The following is a 16,267-nucleotide window of genomic DNA, read 5'->3' as shown; positions in this document are numbered from 1 at the left end:
CTCTACGCCCAGCAAGTGTCCAGTACAGTGCTCTCCACACAGTAATCCCCCAATCGACATCTTTAGCAGTTGTATTGATGTGTAAAGTCCCATGTCCAATTATAACCTGTGTACTGTTTTCAGGCAGGGTGAGGTCAGTCAATCAATAGTATTTATTGAGGGCTTACTTTGTGCAGAGCACAGTACTAACTGTTTGGGAGAGTATTATTTATTGCTATTGTTCTTGTCTGTCTGTCTCCCCCTGTTAGACCGTAAGCCCGTCAAAGGGCAGGGACTGTCTCTATCTGCTACCGATTTGTACATTCCAAGCGCTTAGTACAGTGCTCTGCACGTAATAAGCGCTCAATAAATACTATTGAATGAATGAATGAATACTATATAACAATAAAACAAATTTGGTGGACACATTCCCGGCCTTCAGTGAACTTACAATCTAGAAAGGGAGAAAGACATTAATATAAATAAACAAATTACAGATATGTACGTAACTGCTGTGGAGCTGAGGGTGTGGGGGAGTGAATAAAGGGAGCAAGTAAGGGTGACACAGAATGGATTTGGAGAAGAGGAATAATTATAATAATGATGGTATTGGATAAGTGCTTACTATGTGCCAGGCACTGTACTAAGAAAATTGAGTTGGATATTGTCCCTGTCCCATGTGGGGAGCACAGTCTCAATCCCCATTTTACAGATGAAGTGAGGCCCAGAGAAGTAAAGTGACTTGCCCAAGGTTACACAGCAGATAAGTAATGGAGACGGAGGGCTTAGGGAAGGCCATTTGGAGATGTGCCTTCAGTATGGCATGTATATAGTAAGTGAGCACTTACTATAGGGCTGCACAATCTATAAGCATCCAGTACAGCTCTTAGTACACAGCAGGTGCCCAAAACAGTGCCCTAGATAAAATAAGAGGCTGTCCAAGCTGCTCCTCTCAGAGACCCAAAAGAAAACTTCTTTCAAGAGTAAGAAATTCACTGGGGCTAAAGCAAATTTTAATAAGGTCTGATTCTTCTTGCTATCACCTTTTTGGTGAAGGTCTCCCCATTGAAAGAAATTTTGAAGGGATGGTAGGGAGTGGGATTTTTGTTGGTTTTTCTTTTTGCAATTCTGAAGAGAGAGAAGGTTTGGAGGCTCCAGGGCCTTGGCAACGTCAGTTCTACTGGTTCCTTCAAACTTGGTGGAGGCCACAGGTCTTTGCCCTCTGGGAAATTGTAGGGTTTCCATTGGGGACACAGGATCCTGGACACTTTTCTGAGGCAACTCACTACATCACAGGTACTCTCTCTGAGATTGAGCCCTATTTTGGGCAGGGATTTTAGCCAACTGCTTACTTTGCATCTGCCCCAGTATTTAGCACTTATGAAATGTCATTAATAATAATGTGGGGATTAGTGGGGTAGATGTAGTCCACATTTGTGAGAGGAAATGCATGTTGGGGAAGGCAGGGCTATGTTTATTTTCCCATATCCCTGCTGCTATCAGAAGGACCTGGGTTCTACTACCCACTCTTTCTGTGCCTCGGTTACCTCAACTGCAAAATGGGGATTAAGACCGTAGGCCTCCATGTGGAAAAAGGGCTGTGTTCAACTCAATTTGCTTATATCCATCCCAGTGCTTAGTACAGTGCCTGGCATTTAAATACCACTACTATTATTATTATTATTCCTTTTGCCAAGTGTATTATGGGTATGTTGCATTAACAATGTTGTTCACTTCCCGGGCAGTTTTACTAGGACTATGTGTCCCAGAATCCTTGGCAACTAAGAGGTTTCGTCTATCTCCTGCAACTTGTCACTTCCAAACTACACCCTGCACTTTTCTGGGTAATTATTCTGAATGAGAAAAAGCTGTGGTTAATATAATAATAATAACAATGTTGGTATTTGTTAAGCGCTTACTATGTGCAGAGCACTGTTCTAAGCACTGGGGTAGATACAGGGTAATCAGGTTGTCCCACGTGGGGCTCACAGTCTTCATCCCCATTTTACAGATGAGGTAACTGAGGCCCAGAGAAGTGAAGTGACTTGCCCACAGTTACACAGTTGACAAGTGGCAGAGCTGGGATTCAAACTCATGACCTCTGACTCCCAAGCCCGTGCTCTTTCCACTGAGCCACAATGCTTCTCTATGGGTGGAGCCACAATTCAGTTGTTTTTTTTTAATGTTATTTGTTAAGTTCTTATTATGTGCCAGACCCTGTAATAAGTGTTGAGGTAGATATACCATAATCAGGTTGGACACAGTCCATGACTCATATGGGGCTCATATTCTTAATCCCCATTATACAGATGAGGGCACTGAGGCACAGTGAAGTTAAGTGACTTGCACACAGCTGACAAGTGGAGCTGGGATTAGAACTCAGGTCCTTCTGACTTTCGGGCCTGTGCTCTATTCACTAGGCCGTGCTGCTTCTCTGGACTGATAAGCTTACACCCTTTTAAATTTTTCTTCAAGGCTTCCCTCCAGCCTGTAAACTCATTGTGGACTGTAAGCCCGTCAAAGGGCAGGGACTGTCTCTATCTGTTACCGATTTGTACATTCCAAGTGCTCTGCACATGGTAAATGCTCAATAAATGCTATTGAATGAATGAATGAATTGTGGACAGGGATTGTGTCTCTGTTGTATTGTCCTCTCCCAAGCACCGTCTTAGTTGAGTGCTCTGCGCACAGTAAGAACTTGATAAATACCATTGACAGTGCTGATGCCTATTTGAACACACAGGTCATAGCTCTCTTGTAAGTTAGGAAATCTACAGCTATTTTAGGATTGGTAAGAACGGTAGCCCACTGGAGGTCTAAGGCAAGTCACTTGATCTCTCTGAGCCTCAGACTTCCCATCTCTAAAATAGGGAGAATAGCGCCCACCTGCCTTTCGTATCTCGTCGGGATGGTAGGAGGTTAAAATGAGTTGGGTGAGGTGAAAATACTTCGGGAAAATAAAGACATGGTGCTAATTCAGTGTATTAATCTGTCCTGAGTGAAAGAAGGGATTGAGGATGTCTAGGAAGATCTGGGCAGCAGCATCAAGGGAGAGAGTCGAGGGTGGAGACTCAGGTTTACTTCGCGGAAAGAGGCATTGGTAAACTGCTTCTGTGTTTTACCGAGAAAATTGTACCGATACACTACCAGAACGATTACAGATGGAGGTGGGGCTTTCTGGTAGAGATGTGTCCATGGAGTCACTGTGGGTTGGAAACAACTCGACAACATAAGACAAGACAAGGAAAAGATGAGCATGCGATGATGTGGATCTAAGCAGAAGCAGTGTTGTCTAGTAGATAGAGAATGGGCCTGGGAGTCAGTCTAATACCAACTCTGCCACTTATCTGCTGTGTGACTTTGGACAAGTCACTTAATTTCTCTCGGTGGGCCTCAGTTCCCTCATCTGTAAAATGGGGATTAAGACTGTGAGCCCCACGTTGGACAGGTGCTCTCGATTACCTTGTATCTACCCCAGCAATTAGAACAGTGCCTGGCTCATAGTAAGTGCTTAATGAATACTATTATTATTACTATTATCGTTATCACCATCATCATTATTGTTATTATATCTGATATGATGATCACGGAAATTTCAGACCAATAAGACTTTCTATATTCTTGTGTAAGCATATCTCATGCCACAGTGTTTTATGATTCAGTATTTGAAGACAAGGCTCAAAGACAGCAGTTTAAGGCATCCTTCACTTTCCTTCCATATTTATGGAGCATTTTTAATCTGTGAAAATATCTAATTTATATAGAAGCCATTGAGGGGAAAAATTGTCCTGGTCCTTGGTACCATTTATCATCTTTACTTCTCTCATCCCATGGTTTAGGGTTTTACATCGTGACCAGTATATGATGGCCTAAAAGGAGAAAGCTGTTTAGAAATGGGGGAAGGTTAACAAGCAGAACTTCCATTGTTTCGTATTTATATCTTTTGTCTAGAAAACAAAATGCCTTTTTTTAGCCACCAAGTGATATGAGGAATCGCAGCCTTACAAGTCTGAAAAATCAATCTCCCGATGTGTTGCCTGTGTTAGCCGTCTGTGGACATTGTCAAATATGAGGTTAATTCTTGAAAAGGACTTTTTACAGTGCTAGCTGTGTACTAGGTAGTAATAATAATTCTGGTATTTGTTAAGCGCTTACTATGCGCAGAGCACTGTTCTAAGCGCTGAGGTAGATACAGGGTAATCAAGTTGTCCAACGTGAGGCTCACAGTTAATCCCCATTTTACAGATGAGGGAACTTAGGCCCAGAGAAGTTAAGTGACTTGCCCACAGTCACACAGCTGACAAGTGGCGGAGCGGGGATTCAAACCCATGACTTCTGACTCCCAAGCTCGGGCTCTTTCCACTGAGCCACACTGCTTGAGGCAAAAAAGTGCATTAATTTTCGGTCTAGAGGAAGAATACAGGGTTGAAGACAGGAAGCCTAGTGTTTTTATGGTATTGGTTAAAAATAATAATGGTATTTATTAAGTGCTTTCTAGGTGCTAAGCACTGTTCTAAGCGCTGAGATAGATACAAGGTAATCAGATTGTCCCACATGGGGCTCACCGTCTTAATTCCCATTTTATAGATGAGGTAACTGAGGCACAGAGAAGATAAGTGACTTGCCCAAAGTCACACAGCTAAGTGGTGGAGCTGGGATTAGAACCCACGATCTCTGACTCTCAAGCCTGTGCTCTTTCCACTAAGGCACGTACTATGTGTCAAACACTGTTCTGAGCATTAGGGTAGATATAAGCTAGTCTAGAAGCAGCGTGGCGCAGTGGAAAGAGCACGGGCTTTGGAGTCAGGGCTCATGAGTTCGAATCCCAGCTCTGCCACTTGTCAGCTGTGTGACTGTGGGTAAGTCACTTAACTTCTCTGTGCCTCAGTTCCCTCATCTGTAAAATGGGGATTAAGACTGTGAGCCCCACGTGGGACAACCTGATTCCCCTGTGTTTACCCCAGCGCTTAGAACAGTGCTCTGCACATAGTAAGCGCTTAACAAATACCAACATTATTATTATTATTAGACACAGATCCTAACCCACATGGGGTTCACAGTCCAAATAAGGAGGAGAACTTGTATTGAGTCCCCATTTTGCAGTTGAGGAAACTGAGGCACAAAGAAGTTAAAGTGATCTGTGCAAGATCATACAGCAGACAGATGGTGAAAGTGGGATTAGAACCCCGCTCCTTTAGCTCCCAGGCCTGGGTTTTATCCAGTAGGCCTTAATGCTTCCCTATTCTAGTTTCGTTCCCAGTTCGGCCACTGGCCTGCCGTTTGACACTGGGCAAATCACTTCATCTCTCTGGCCCTCAGGTACCTCATCTATAAAATGGGGTTAATAAACCTTTCTTCTCCCTACATCTCAGGAGTATTGTGAGGATAAAATGAGATGATGGATGTGAAAGCTTAAGGAAAATAAAAATGCTCCTTATATACAAAGTGTTAGTAGGCAAAGTTCTTTTTCTGATGCTTTGTCACTGGCAGAGAGATACCTGGGATGACAGCCAGACACTTGGCTAATTGATTTAAGTGGTCAAAGTCATGATTCTGTCAAACACCCTGAAGATTCAAAAATGCCCCTGTGTCCTCTCCTGCCCTCCCAAAAGGCAAGATGACTTTTCTAGAGAAATAGCTTGTTAATTAAATTGCAAGAACGCTCTTCTTACCAGGAGAGCTACAGTCACGGGGTGATAAATTCATTTCTGGAAGTTGCTACCACTTTAACAAACAAGAGCTTCTCTGGTGGTGGTATTTAGTTAAGCACTGCTCTTTCTGATGAATCTTCAGAGAACACATTTATCTGCTTTAGCACAGAACTAAGAAAACAATTTTGGCCTTTGCCCACCTTCCAAGCTCATTTAAAAAACGTGGTCCCTAATAAGGCCCACGGGATGAGGTTACCACAACTCTTGGTTCTGAACTTCCAAGACCTAGATTTCGGTTCCAGCTCTGCTACACAATCACAGAGTGACTCGGAACCATAAATTGAATTCTGCGCACCTCACTTTTTTCTGTCTGGAAAATGGGGACAAAAGCTTGTTAACTGTCACACCAGGATGTTCTTATTCCCTAAATTACTTGAAATAATGATTCACTTTCTGTGTGTCAAGCACCGTTCTCAGCCTTGGGGTAGATGCAAACTACTCAGGTTGGACACGGTCCATGTCCCACATGGGGCCTCACAGAGTAACTAGGAGGGAGATCAGGTATTCTCCATTTTACAAATGAGGAAAATGAGGCATAGGGAGGTTAAATGACTTGCCCAAGGTCACATAGCTAGCAAGTGAAGCAGAATGGTTCAGTGGATAGATTACGGGGCCTGGGAGTCAAAAGTACCTAGGTTCTAATCCGCGCTCCACCATTTGTTGTGTGACCTTGGGCAAGTCATTCAACTTCCCTCTGCCTCTGCTATCTCTGTAAAATGGGGATTAAGACTGTGAGCCCCACATGGGACAGGGACTGTGTCCAACCTGATTAGGTGGTGTACACCCCAGTGCTGGGTATACTGCCTGGCGCATCGTCAGCACTTAACAAATACCATTAAAAAAAAGTTGCAGAGGCAGAATTAGAATCCAGGTACTCTGACTGACTTCCAGACCCCCATCTTTCTACTAGGACACACTGTTTCCTTTCGAAATGGTATCCCCCTGCCTATTCCTATGCTTAACGAACCACCAGTCCAACATAAATCTATTGAAACCCTTGATCTTGATCATTTATTCATTCATTCAACCATATTTATTGAGTGCTGACTGCGAAGCATTGTACCAAATGCTTGGGAGAGTACAATATGACATTAAACAGACACATTCCCCGCCCACAATGAGCTTACAGTCTAGAGGGGGAGATGGCCATCAGTGTGGATGGAAGAGCCTCAGTCATGAGTCTGCAGGACCAAGAATCTGGTCAGAGGAATGGATTAGTGTTGGTGGCTTACAGGATCTCTTGTCCCTGTCAATCATGGCTCAATCATGTCAATCAAAGTCCCTAGGAGATTGTAGGGAGCAGGGCTACAGCACTTTGCAAAATGTCTGTACAGTTTTTGAGTACCTTGAAGTTGTTGAGCATTTTCATTTATAATAATAATGATAATAATGGTATTTGTAAGTGTTTACTGTGTGTCAAGCACTGTTGAAAGTGCTGGATAGATCCAAGCTAATCAGGTTAGACACAGTCCTTGTCCCACGTGGGGCTCACAGTTTTCCTCCCCATTTTATAGATGAGGGAACTGAGGCACAGGGAAGTGAAGTGATTGCCCAAAGTCACATGGCTGACAAATGGAGGAGCCAGGATTAGAACCCACGTCCTTCTGACTCCCAGGCCCGTGCTCTATCCACTAGGCCACGCTGCTTCTCAAAACATTTTCTAAAATACTAAACGTCTATTCAAAAGACCTTCCAATCAGTAGCCCCTATGTTACGTGGCAATGTAAGCAGCGAACAGCATTAGGCAATGGCCTGGGTTGCCTGGGATTCTCAGCGCCTCCATTAGTCGGCTATTTTCAGGGTTTAGATTTGAACATATTGAGCTTGAGTTGCCAGGGGAACATCCATGTAGAGATGTCCTGGCATAGGAATACCAGGGACTGCAGCCAGAGTTTTGGTTAATTGATCTAAATGGTCAAAGCCACGATTCCGTCAAACACCCTGATGCCTCTTAATATCTGGGTCCTCTTCTGCCCTTCCAGAAGGCAAGATTGACTTTCCTAGAGAAATACCTTGTTAATTAAATAGGGAGAACTCTCTTTTTACCAGGTGAGTTTCAGGCATGGGGAGAAAAATTCATTTTTGGAAGGTGGGATTTCAAAGATTGGAAGGTAAAGGGGCAGGGCTGGGAATCACCTGCCTAGAATGGGAGTTGAAGCCATGAGCTTCTCAGGGGAGTAAGGGGGAAAGTGAGGAGGAAAGAGAACCCAATGCAGAGTCCGTATCTACCTATATCTACAAGGAATCTGGAACCTAGCCTCTCTAGCACTCTATTTCCTTACTGTATTTATCACTGTTCTCATCTTTTATGTCCTTTTGTGTTTTTATTGTTTCATCTTCCCCTACGTGTCTGTCACCCAGGCCCACTCCCAACTCTGATTCTTAGATTGTGAGCTGAGGACCACATATAATTTTCACCTATGTTTTTTTCTAGCACTTTGCTTAGCATTGTAGTGCACACAATGGACCTTCTGGTCCTTTAAAATTAGTTACCACTATTACTAGAAATTGATTCATTCAATTGTATTTACTGAACACTTACTGTGGCAGAGCTCTGTACTAAGCTCTTGGAAAGTACAGTTCAGCAACAAAAAGAGACAATCAGCCCTGGATTTTGCTATTCATTTATACTACTGAGAGAAACTCTTGGGATTGAGGTGCACAGAGGATATCCATTGGTCATCTTTAGCTGCCTTTATTCTTTCCTTTCTCTTAGCTTTAAGTACACTTCAAAATAAAATTATCTTCCTAACTTACTGGTTGCAGGTTAAATTAAAGAAGATTCTTGTGAACCGGACATCCCTTTAGACTGTCAGCTTGTTGCGAGCAGGGAACGTGTCTCCCACCTCTGTTACACTGTACTCTCCCAACTACTTAGTTCTGTGCTCTGCACACAGTAAGGGTTCAATAAATGCAATTGATTGACTTGTTGATCTTTAAAAGAGCCTCATACATATGGAAAAGAAAGGGTATTGTAATATATCTATGAGCATCTTTTGAAAGAATTGGAACCATATGGCAAAGAAGCCCCAAGCCTAATTAAGAATAATAATAATGTGTGGTATTGGTTAAATGCTTACTATGTGCCAAGCACTGTACTATTTATTCTGAGGTACAAGGTAATGAAGTTAGACACAATTCCTGTCTCACATGGGGCCTACAATCTAAGTAGGAGAGAGAATAGATATTTACTCCCCATTTTACAGATAGAAAAACTGAGACATAGAGAATTTAAGTGACTTCTCAATTACAACTAGCAAGCAAGGGGCAGAGCCAAAAGTAGAACCCCAGTCCTTTGGCTCCCAATCACGTGCTTTTCCCATCAAGACATGCTGCTCCTCCAAATTAACTTTTTATTGTGTTCATTAGCTAATTTGCTTGAGATAGGCCCACTTCTCCTTATCTAACAAGCAGCATGTCCCAGTGGAAAGAATACAGAATTAGGAATCAGGAGACCAAGGTCTTAATCCTGTTTCCGCAACTTGGTCAAGTACCCTCGTGGCTCAGTGGAAAGAGCCTGGGCTTCGGAGTCAGAGGTCATGGGTTCGACTCCCGGCTCTGCCACTTGTCAGCTGTGTGACTGTAGGCAAGTCACTTCACTTCTCTGTGCCTCAGTTACCTCATCTGTAAAATGGGGATTAACTGTGAGCCTCATGTGGGTCAACCTGATTACCCTGTATCTCCCCCAGCGCTTAGAAAAGTGCTCTGCACATAGTAAGCGCTTAACAAATAACGACGTTATTATTATTATCCTAACTTCTCTGGGCCTGCTTCCTCATCCGGAAAACAGGGAATGATTACCAATTTTCTTTCCCTACTAGATTGTGAGTCTCATATAGGACAGAGTGTCTGTCCTATATGATCTATTCCTGAATAGTGCTCGGTACACAGTAACAAATACCACGCTAAATTTAATCAGTCGATAGTATGTATTGAGCACTTGCTGCATGCAGAGCACTGTACCAAATCCTTGGAAGAATACAGTTCAGTAGTGTTAATAGTTTAATCAAATACTTTCCTTTGGGAAATGGCAAAGGTTTGCAACAGAATCTGCATCTTGGACTTAGGGTCATTTGAATTATCCATCAGCTTTTGAATTTGAAGCAGGAATTCATGGTGGGGTTGGGGCAAGGGATGCATGGATAAGGCAGTGTTAAAATACCTGCTAAAATCGCACATAACTAATTGGTTTTCAATCCAGATTGGCCATATCAGATGACAATTCTCTGCTACCCAACAGTATATACTGCTGAGAGTTATCATTATCATTATTATTATCTAGGGTTATTATTATTATTATTATGGTATTTAAGCACTTACTATGTGCCAAGCAATGTTCTAAGTTCTGGGATAGAAACAAGGTAATCAGGTTCAACACAGTCCCTGTTCCACATGAGGCTCACAGTCTCAATCTGCATTTTCCAGATGAGGGAACTGAGGCACAGAGAAGAGAAGTGACTTGCCCAAGGTCACACAGTTGACAGATGGCGGAGCGGGATTAGAAGCCTTGATCGCTGACTCCCAAGCCCATGCTCTTGCGCTCCTTCATAGCCTCGATCAATCAAACATATTTATTAAGCACTTACTGTGTGCAGGACACTGTGCTAAGTGTTTGGGAGAGAACAAAACAGACACATTCCCTGCCCACATAGACGTTACAGTCTTGAAGAGGAGACAACTCTGAGGAGAGGCAGAGGAGTGTGACCGAGGCAATCAGAGACCCTTACAACCTCACCCTCTCTTCCTTATCTCTCAAAACATTCTTCACTAGTCTAGTCATTTAGAAGTGAAAAAATCATCCTCGCTGCCCCAGTATTTCTTATTTTTCCAAGTTTGACTAGAGAAAGTGGGTTTCTTTGAACAACTGTTAGAAGTAAAGTCTAATTTATGATATAAACATGGTATTTTCCCATTATTGTAATTATAAATAAGGGTTAGAAAATTGAGACATAACATCCCGCGTGGGAGGGATATTTTTATTTTCATGCACCTTTCCTCAAGAATAATAACTACAAGTTTAAAAATAAGGATGGGAAAATAAATAAAAGCTCGGTTCATGATTTACCATCTATTACAAAAATTTCCCTGCAAGCATCTAAAAATATAGTTAGAACATTGAATAGATCTGTCTAATTTGATGCCAGCTAGGATTTGGGGAGTGTGATTATGTAGAGAGAGTGACTGTAAAAATGGCATTGTGGAGTTCCGAATTTAGTCTCTTTGTTTCTCAGTGACTGCTGACTTCTTCATCACTTGTGTTTCATTTGCAAGTCAAATGATAATTTTCCTAACTACCAGCTTGGCCTCGTCCATCTGAGAATCAAACTGGACTCATTTTGCCTCATCAGCCAGGAGACACTGCAATCAGAATTTAGCAAAATGAGTTTATCGAGGATATCTAAAGGTAGAATAAAATCCAGTCTTGACAAACTGCAGCATGGAGTTACCTTTGTAAAGAAGCAGCATGGCCTAGTGAAAAGAGCGTGGGCCTAGGAGTCAGAGGACCTGGGTTATAATCCTGGCTCCACCATATACATGTTGCTTGACCTTAAGCCAGTCATTTAACTTCTGTGTGCCTCAGTTCCCTCATCTGCAAAACTGGGATATCTCTTCTCCCTCCTACTTAGGCTGTGAGTGCCACGAGGGACCTGATTATCTTGTTTCTATCCTGGCACTTAGAACAGTACTTGGTACATGATAACTATTTAACAATTATTGTTATCATTATTATTACTGTTGATATTATTGCTATTATGTAAGATTGAATGGAGGTAGTGCAGGCCAGTAAATATGACTCAAATGTGTGACTCTTTACATCACAAACTTCTCTGTCAAGAGGACTCGATTACCATATTTACTTGCATAATGACCTCCACCACACAAACTGCCACTTTGATTTTGAGGAAAAAATACTTCTAAAAATTAGTAATAGTGCCACAAACAAGAGTATGAAGAAAAGGAGATTCAGAACGGCTGGGATACCGAATTGAGTTTTTTTGAAATGTTTCTTTTTAGAAATGTGTGCACCCTGGGGTAGGAAGAGGAGAAGGGAGGAGCAGTTACCATAGTGAATGTCTATTTCATTCAGCACTTGGGAGAATGCAATCAAAGTGCCCTCTTACTTCTCTTCCTTCGCCCCTCCTTTCCTCTTCCTTTTTTTCTTCTCTTCTTTTTTCTCCTGCTCCCTTATTGCTAGACTTCATTCTCATGTAATAGTCTTTTTTGTGGGTTGCAAAAATTATACCAAAATATGGATCAATTATGTGAGTACCTATAGTAAATTGAATAGGCAGATATGTTCAAGAAAGACAAGTCTTTTTATTATTAATTATTCATCAGTGGGAGTGACATGAGGGAATATGTGGAGAAAAGAGCCATTTAGGGGAAAGAGAGACAAAGAGAACATTATAAAATGATTTTTCTCTATCAGCCCTCTCTAGATTGTGAGATCCCAAAGGCCAGTCTTGCATCTGCAGTACTTTTCCCAAGTGCTTTGTTTAGGGCTCTGCACCACGACTGGGGGAAATATCGTTGACTTTTGTAATTATTTTAGCCCAACTCTGCCCATGGTCTACTTGTTGGCAAGGCATTTAACGTCTCTGTGCCTTGGTTTTAACATCTCGAAAATAGGGGTCATATTTGCCCCTGTCTTACAAGGCTATTGTGAGCCTGCCATCCTAGCGTAGGCTTGTTGACATTAATAACTCTGAGAGAACAAGCAAGTCACTCTTGTGTGAAGCCCTAGACTTCTTAGTCCACAGACATCCTGTCAGGCCCAGCTATCCTGTCTGGTCCAGTGGGTTTCCTCTTTCAGATGATAATGGATCCTGCAGGCCTTGATTGTTGAACATGGTAGTAGAATGTTCCAACTACAAAAGCAGACAGATAAGACATCCATACCCAAAGAGAGAAGAAAACAGGAGAATAAGGAACAAATTACTTGGGTCGGGGTCTGTGTCTCTGTTTAGGAGATACTTTGTTTAGTAGATTTTGTTTAATAGAGATTTTGATGGTCTAGCTGTACATTGGTTGAAAAGAGCCAGAAGAGGGGAAGTGAGGAAAAAGAAGGTCTAAGGAACTAAAGGTAAGACTCCAGGGCTGATGATGAGAACAAGAGTCAAGTAGGGAAGGTGTGTATACCCAGTTCTTCTAAAATGCAGGGGTTACATGACTGCAAAACCCTTTGAAAAGGAATATTTATCAATCCATGGTATTTATTGAGCACTTACTAATAATAATTAGTAATAATCATTACGGTATTTGGTAAGTGTTTATTATGTGCCAGGCACTATTCTAGGTGCTGGTGAGGATATAAGTAAATTGGGTTGGACACAGTCCTGTTCCCACGTGAGGCTCACAGTCTCAATCCCCATTTTTCAGATAAGATAACTGAGGCCCAGAGAAGTGAAGTGACCTGCTTAAGGTCAAACATCAGACAAGTTGCAGAGCTGGGATTAGAACCCATGACTTTTTGACTCCCAGGCCCATGTTCTATCCACTACACCATGCTGTTTTTATTGCATGTAGAACACTGTGCTGAGCCCTTGGGAGAATATAGTATAGTTGGTAGAGAGAATTTCTGCCAAGCAGTGTACAATCTAGTGTGGAGAAACATTCATGCTATAGAATGGAAGCCATTCTTCCAACACCCTGATGACCTCAATCCAGATAGGCCTGTGTTGTCAGAAGAGCGTTCTAAACAAAATGCATAGTGAAAATTTACCAGGGAGGCAATGTGGTCAGTTGGAAAGTACATGGGGCTGGGAGTCAGGAGTACCAGGTTCTAGTCCCGGACTCTGCTTTCAGTGTACCTTCTCTGGACCTCAGTTTCCTCATCTGTAAAATGGGGATAATAATAATAATAATAATAATGTTGGTATTTGTTTAGCGCTTACTATGTGCCGAGCACTGTTCTAAGCGCTGGGGTAGACAAAGAGGAATCAGGTTGTCCCACGTGGAGCTCACAGTCTTGATCCCCATTTTACAGATGAGGTAACTGAGGCACTGAGAAGTTAAGTGACTTACCCAAAGTCACACAGCTGACAAGTGGCCGAGCCGGGATTCGAACCCATGACCTCTGACTCCAAAGCCCGTGCTCTTTCCACTGAGCCACGCTGGGATAAAGAATCTACCACTCCCAACCCCACAGGACTGTGCTGAGGCAAAATGTGATAAATGATGTGAAGGTCCTTTGGCAAAGTAAATTTGCTATACAAATACAAGATACTCTTTGTGCATTCTCAGGGAGAAAGCGATCAAATTAAACCTGTTAGCTAATCCCAAGTCCTAATCAGTCTCATTTTGTGGCCTGATATGAAAATCTTGTATATATTGGATTCATAAAATCATGCCCTTTGAGAGAAAATTACCCTGGGTTACAAGAATAAACAAATAATAATTAAAATTCATAAAAGAGAAGCAGCGACATTCGGCATGTATTAAAATAAATAAAATGCTTATTTAAAAAATAGGTCTTGCACCAAATCCCAAAGGTCAATTTTTTTCTGAAGAGTCAGAGTAGGCACAATGTCCCCCACATACCTGGTATAAATAGCCTGAAAGATCCTCTGGAGATCCTGCCATTTACTAGGCGTGAGCCTCTGGAGTGGACAAACCCTTCCTGGACACATTCCTCCATATCTTCCTGTTTGGTATCATTTCAGTTGCACAAACTGAATGAGGATGAGCAAATCTCAGCCAAAAGAAGGAGGAAAAAAAAGCAGCATGGCCTAGTGGAAAGAGCATGGGATCGGAGTCAGGAGAAGTGGGTTCTAATCGTGCCTCCTCCACTTCCCATCTGGGTGACTTCAGGCAAGCCACTTAACGTCTCTGTGCTTCAGTTTCCTCATTTGTAAAATGAGGATTAAACACCTCTTCTCCCTACCCCTTAGAATGTGAGCCCCGTGTGGGACAGGGACTGCGTCCAACCTGATACTTACATCTAGTGCATAGTAACATAGTTAAGCACTAAACAAATACCACAATTCTTATTAATGATCCTATTTTCAGTTTGACAGTTTCAATCTAGCACACTGTACCAGATCAAAACACATCAAGGGACTCAAGCTATAGATCAGTGAACTTTCACAGCCCCTTCCTTCCAAGCAACACGGATCTCATCAGCCCCTAAACCTTTTACAAAGGACCCTTGGATCAATATGTTTTCTTCCTCATTCTGATTTGTTTGAGACAAAAATCCACTGGCTCTTACAATCCATCCTAAAAATGTCTCCTTATAAGCAGATTTTAGTATTAAAGTCAGTAGAGACCAAGTGGAGACCTTGTTTGATTTGACTGACTTTTACAGTAAGATGTTTTTTATTATCATTATTTTGGATTATTTTAAGAGAAACGTACCCAAACCATTTTGCACTTATCTGGTGATTCAGTGTAAGAAAAATGCTATACTTAAAGAATGAAAGTATTTTAGCTGTAATTGAAAAAGAATAAACTGACAGCAGATATTGGTAACTTCTGCACTTTATACAAATGCTCCAGTGGTTATGTATTAGCTACAGACCGACTGTAAGGAGGTAGATAACCAGTTTAGCTGATGACACATTTTGGTGCCCTGGGATTGGAGGCTGCTTTCTTCAGCAAGGATCCGTCTCTCGAGTCTTCAGAACAAAATGAAGAAGACTGTGAGTGCTTGCAAACAGTAGTGACACAGTCTGGGTGGAATATCTGAGATAATGGATGGTAAAAAGTTGCTCACCCAGCTGCAATATGGTGATCTGTAATGCTCTCCTAAAACAGAGGCTTTGAGAAGATGGGAAGACTGAGGGGATGATTGGAACAGAGAAGCAGGCCCTCCTGGTAATAGACGAGGCAGGGCAGTGGAGGTTAGTCTTTTTGCCCCCGACTGTTGGTGGTGTTACATTTAAGAGGATGGGTAGAATTTCATCTATGGAAACGAATGACAATTCTGTGTTAATGGTCCAAATAGGGTTTAGTGATGTAGACCCTGCCTTAGGCTCTTAAAGGTAATTGTGATATAAGTTTTATTTATGTTTGCCTCCCCCTTTAGACGGCAAGTTCGTTGTGGGCAGGGAATGTGTCTGCTTATTATTGTACTCTCCCAAGTGCTTAGTACAGTGCTCTGCGCACATTAAGCACTCAAAAATTAGAGTTGCATGAATGACTGAATGGTTAAGAGATGACTATGGGTCAGACACTGCACTAAAGCCTCTGGGGTAGATAGAAACTCTGGAATAGAGAAGCAGCACTTTCCCATCTCAGTAGATGGCACCACCAGACTTGCCTCTCACAAGCATGTAACCTTGGTGTTATCCCTGACTCCTCTCATTCAACCCAAATATTCAATCCATCACTAAATCTTGTCTGTTCGACCTTCACAACGTCACTAAAATCCATCCTTTGCTCTCCACCCAAACTGCTACCATGTTAATCCAAGCACATATCTGGTCTCGCCTTCATCAACTTCTTTGCTGACCTCCCAGCCTCCTGTCTCTCTTTGCTCCAGTCCACACTTCACTCTGCTGCCTGGATCATTTTTCTAAAGAAACATTCAGACCATGTTTCCCCAAGCCTAGTGGAAGGAACATGAACCTGGGAGT

At 42.3% G+C, this 16,267-nt stretch overlaps 1 protein-coding gene across 1 annotated transcript in view; it reads left to right on the top strand.

Annotated features, from left to right (window-relative positions):
* Nucleotides 1-16,267, top strand: part of NKAIN2 (sodium/potassium transporting ATPase interacting 2) — a 1,127,517-nt gene that overhangs the window by 761,745 nt on the left and 349,505 nt on the right. The window lies entirely within an intron of this gene.

The sequence above is a fragment of the Ornithorhynchus anatinus genome, chromosome 2 (assembly GCF_004115215.2).
Source record: "Ornithorhynchus anatinus isolate Pmale09 chromosome 2, mOrnAna1.pri.v4, whole genome shotgun sequence".
Classification (NCBI taxonomy): Eukaryota; Metazoa; Chordata; class Mammalia; order Monotremata; family Ornithorhynchidae; genus Ornithorhynchus; species Ornithorhynchus anatinus.
This window is presented reverse-complemented; position numbering and strand designations above follow the sequence as displayed.